Raw genomic sequence first — 5,529 nt, forward strand, 5'->3', positions numbered from 1 at the left:
AGTCACTTGAAAAAAGCAAAGACATAATATAAAACAATAATAAAAAGTGATTTACTGAATATCTACTATGTGCGAGGCACTACTCATACATAGGGTACTAGTTTTTACAGCAACCTTGCAAGATACATGCTATTATTTCCAATTTATACTTGCAGAAACTGAGGTTTAGGGGTGGGAGTGAGGTGGTTACAAAATTTGTGTGGTTACAAAATTTGCACACACAAAGATCAAATGACTGGTCTGTGCCAGAGCTGGGTCTCAAATTCGGAGCTGGTCTAGCATCAAAGCCTATGACATCCTAGTATCTCTTAGCATATAGATATTTGTGGTTAAGAAAGGATGAAGAAGAGAATCAGGAGTCAGACACATCTAGGCTGACTATTGGTTGTATTGTCTACCACATAATAGTTGTATAACTTTGAGCAAGTCAGCTTCTCTGAACCTTAATCTTCTCATGAGTAAAATGGGTTTAATGATACCTACCTCGAGGGTATTGTGAGGATCGAATGAGATAATGAATGTATAGCACTTAACACAATGCCTGCACATAATAAGCATTCAATAAATGCCATCTGTTATTTTTATTATTATTTCTTAGTAACAGTTCAAAAGAGAGAATAACTGATATATGTTAGCAAAAATGTTGCTGGTGAAAATTTTTATCACATAAATCTTCTGATCTCATGGAATTCTATATTCTTATATTTAATAATTCAATAAAAATAATTTCAGAATAGTGATTAAATTTTCTGATTCTGCTTTTAAAGTTCCCCTTTAAAAATCTTTATTTATTACTTTACTGCTTGTAGTAAGTCTAGATAAAGCATTACTATAACAGAGTTAGCAAATATTTATTGAGCATCTATGTGTCAGGAACTGTTCTAGAAGCTGGGATCTAATGGTGAGCAAAAACAGTTTGTGTCCTCATGGAATATACAATCTAGTGGGAGAAGCAGAATAATCAAATAATTACATGAATAAATGTAAAGCTATACTTATGGTAAGGCTATGAAAGAGATGCACATGGTGCTATGAGAGATTATAGCAAACAGATTTAATTTAGTCAAGGAAGTCACACTAGGCTTTCAGAAGGAAGAGACAGATGAGCTCTGATGGATGAGTACAAGTAACTAGCCAAAAACAATGGGAAGAATATTCCTGACATAGAAAACAGCAACCAGGAAAGATCAGGAGTACACAGGATTAAAAGAAGGTGAGTGTGTCTGGAAAAGAAAGCTAGAAGAGTGTATTGTAATAGGAAACTGGAGAGACCAGAATGTCCAGGGTTTTGAAGACTGTGCTAAGGACTTTGGACTTTTAAGAACAATAGGAAGACACTGAAGGTTTTAAAGCTGAAAGTTATATACTTAGGTCTTATTTAAACACACATACACACACACACACACACACACACACACACACACACTGTAGCATGGAGAACTGCTACAGAGAATAGTACAGGTAAATTAAAAGGCAATGGTACTATTCCATGTAAAAGATGATAGGTTTGGATTTAGATGGTGATAGTGATGATGGTAGGAAAATTAAACTGATTTGAGTGATATTTAAAAGAAAAAAGGGATTTTTATGGATTGGATAATGGTAATTAAGAGAATGAAGTGGATTTACTATAAAATATAGTCACGCTTCAAAGTAATTTGGGGGCTAATTATATTAACCATTACCACATACATAAAACAAAAAAACCCTCCTAAAATATAGCTGAAGATAAAGTTCTATTACCAAAGGTGAAATATTTTAGCTAGAAATAATTGACTATAAACAGCAATAGTAAAAATCTAAATTATTTCTAATTTTAGTGGTAGTTATGGTACATTTGCATATCTTCTTACAAAATTTGAAATGGTATTTTAGATATACTTTTCAATTCATGTGTGCAGATTCTGGTTGCACTGTTGATAATAATGCATTACTCTTGAATGTCTTTCATTCCATCATGGTAAAAGCCTTTACAGATATTAAAATTCACATCTCTGACAGTTTATAGGTAATTAAATACTGTGATCTACTCCCTTGGTATATGGATCAGTTCCTAGTTAATATGCTCTCTTACATAGTTAAAATGAAATCTAAAACTTAAATAACAATAATGGTACAAGCTATAGAGAAAAGGAGTTTAAAATAACCATGAAAACCCCTAAATTTAAAAATAGAGCTCCTTTAGAAATATGTGAAACTTTATGCTTGAACTAATTCAAGGAGGACTTAAAATATTAAAAATTAATTTATTTTTCAAAAACTATTTTTGGAGGTCCAATAATGTGTCAGACATGTGCTGGAGGTGCTTATACAACAATACATAAGATATGGCAGCGCTGGCACCTGTCCTTGAGAAGCTAGCTGTCTAACGAGAGAAATCATCAAGGAAGAAAATTATTAAAATACAAAGTGACAAGTGCTATAACAGAGGTGTTTACAAAAGTGCTATTCTCATGCATGAGGGCAATGGCATGTAAAAAGGCAAAAGATATTACTATAATTAATAAACCACCCCCAAAAACTATGTTAATAATACCAATTTTTCTGAAGTATAAAGATACATTTCTTTGCTATGGAATAATGAGGGGCCTCACAAAATCTAGGAATACTCTAGTTCTGTGGCAAATATCTAATTTAAACCTCTCGTTTCATAGATAAATTAACCTACCACTAAGAAAACTCACCAGAAGTTTAGTAAGTAGAGGTAATGGTAGAGACTAAATCTCCTGGCTTCTATTGGTGTTCTTTCCATCTCACTTTTAACATGTATTTACTTCAACCTTATTCATGATTTAGAAAGGAAAAACTCTTTTTCAAATCTCTATAAGTTTATAAACCAGAGATGCAAAAATATATAATCCAGATTCTTCATAGCATTCATTCATATTTATTCATTCATTTAGGATATATTAAATAAGGGACTACAATGTGTCAGGTATTGTTTTAGAGGAGGAAGGCACTGTCCCTGCACACACACACCCCCACCTACCCCCCTCCAGCCCAAGATTATTGATTTATAAACAAATGGATACAATGTATTATAGGAGCTATGTAGGGGAATAAGGATACTAAGAAAGAAGTGTTCAGTATTATGAGTGTTTGGGGGCAGGAGGGGTGTAGGAAGTACTTCCTTGAGAAGATATGTGCTTAGTCTAATATGTATTCTTAAACCGTATTTGCAAAACAATGGTTTGGTCTATATAATTATATCTGACTTGCACAAAATATAATTTTGAGTCAATAGTAATTTATTTTAGACCCTTAAATATTTCCTGGGTCCTGCTATTTTAGAAATTTTAGCCCTACAATTTATGTTTTCTCTGACAAGACACAGTAATGAGCTTTGAGTAATGTTCTTGAGCGGACAGTTGCAACAGTTTTGGAACGTGTTTATAAAATTAAAAGACAAACGAAAACACAAACGCTACGATTCGAAACTTGCTTTTTCTTTTTTTTGCTTCAAATTTTAAACTGTGCACAGATAATACAAGAAACAGATAAGTGCAAGTTGCAGAGAACCTTCTGTGTTGACTGCCTCTAGGGAATTTTAACATGTGACTACACTTCCCAAGGTCCAAGCATGCAATAGGGATGGATTCCAGAAGATACAGGGATCTATCTAACTGTGTAATCCCATTATTATGAACAACAAAGTTATCGCAAAATTAAATTTTAGGCTATCCTTGAAGGCATGCACAAAAAGTTATGTGTTTCTAATAGACAATTTGTGAGACTCACGCCATTCAAAAGACAGAAAAGCAATATTCAAGACCAAACAAAATTTGCTACTTTGTTAGAAGAGAAAATATGCTTTTGTTGAGAAGCTAAATCTTAGGAAAGATGAAGACTAAATACTCTACAGATAGCAAGTCCCCGAGAATCTTACTTTTGAAGTGAGGGGTGGAGCTACCATAAAAACCAGTGACCTTTCTAGAAAAGCAAAGTGTTGCTCCGGTGTTGCTAGTGCTATAGCTTACAGGCCTCAGAGTGGGTGGTTTTAGTGAGTTAGATCAGGGGGCCTACATGAACTCAGGGAGAAGAACAGGAACAGCATAGAAATAGAGGTGAGGTGTGTGGGTGGGGCTGTAACTTTGAGGGAAGGATACTAGGACAATTTATAGGGAGAGTTGGGCCCAGATCCTGTTGTACTGGGCACCAACCCAGTATTTTTTAAAAGGTAAAATCATATTAAAATGAACATCAAAACCTAAAAGTAGAAAAGCAGTCTCTCAGGTTGTAGAGTAAGGCATGTTCACTCTCACTCTTGGTGGGAGGGTGAATAAAAACATTGACCACTTTGATTTTCCTGCTGTGTAGAAAGACTCATAAATATGAATGCTACTTAAAAGGAAGGTAGAATAATACTAAGTGCCTTTTATGGGCTGACATTGTGCTTAGTACTTTCTCTGAAAGGCAACATTTAACTTTTTCATTAAAAACAACCAATTAGAAGACTGAGAATTTTATCCTCGATTTATTATCTGACCTTTGCTAGCCAATATACTTAATGATTAATTTACTAGAGCCTAATTTTCAAAAGTCATTTTTCTTGTATTTTTCTATATGAAGTTGCCAATGTCATTAACAGAAAGAGAAATTTGTTAAGGAGAAAGAAAATGACATTCAGTTGTGGTTGCATTACCTAAAAGCAGTATGGAGGCAAGGGCAATGATCCAAACTTTAGGGACTGGATTGTGTTGCTTTGGAGGAATCCACACTTGCATTTTTGTGTTCTTCATATGTAATTATATTGCCAAAGACAAACTATTTCATTGTATACTGTAGAGCCACCATGTGACCCAGGGACCTTCCTAGAAACGGTATTTTTCCCCAGACCCATCAATGTTTGCGTGATGTATTATCTTCAATTGTCATAAAATTACTGAGTTGCAGCAGTTAAAGACAAACCCAGATAATCTTGTTTTTATTCTCATTATAAAAACAATATATGCCCAATTACAGAAAATTCAAAACAGCAAATTAATATTTAAAATTAAAAAAAAAAAACAACACCAATTAACCCAGCAATTCAAAAATAAATACTGGCCAGTGTTAAAATTTTTATGTATCTTTGAAACATATCAGGCATACTAATTTGTAACATTTTTTTCATTCAAACCATATAATATCTTTCCATGGGAATAAAATATACTTTTACATTTCTAATGACAGCATAGTAGTCAGTTGTTAGGATATATCATAATTTATTTAATCCCTTTGTACTGAACATTTGTTTTCTTTTGTTTGTTTGTTTGTTTTTTTTACTGATATAAAGAAAAGAAAACTTTGATGAACATTCTTATATACAAATCTTTGCCCATGGTACCCTAAAATTCTGGGGAATATAGTTATAGTTTTAAAAGTGGGCAAATTTTATACCTTGAAGATTAATAAGTAAAAATTGGTGTGCCTATCTCTAATTTCTGAGACAACATTTTTCCACAAATGTTTGGTCATTTGTATTTTTTCTTTTATAACGAGCTTTATGTCCTTTGTTCATTTTTCTCTTGTGTTCTTTCTTTTTGTTTG

This window comes from Pteropus alecto, unplaced genomic scaffold, assembly GCF_000325575.1.
Source record: "Pteropus alecto unplaced genomic scaffold, ASM32557v1 scaffold104, whole genome shotgun sequence".
Taxonomy (NCBI): domain Eukaryota; kingdom Metazoa; phylum Chordata; class Mammalia; order Chiroptera; family Pteropodidae; genus Pteropus; species Pteropus alecto.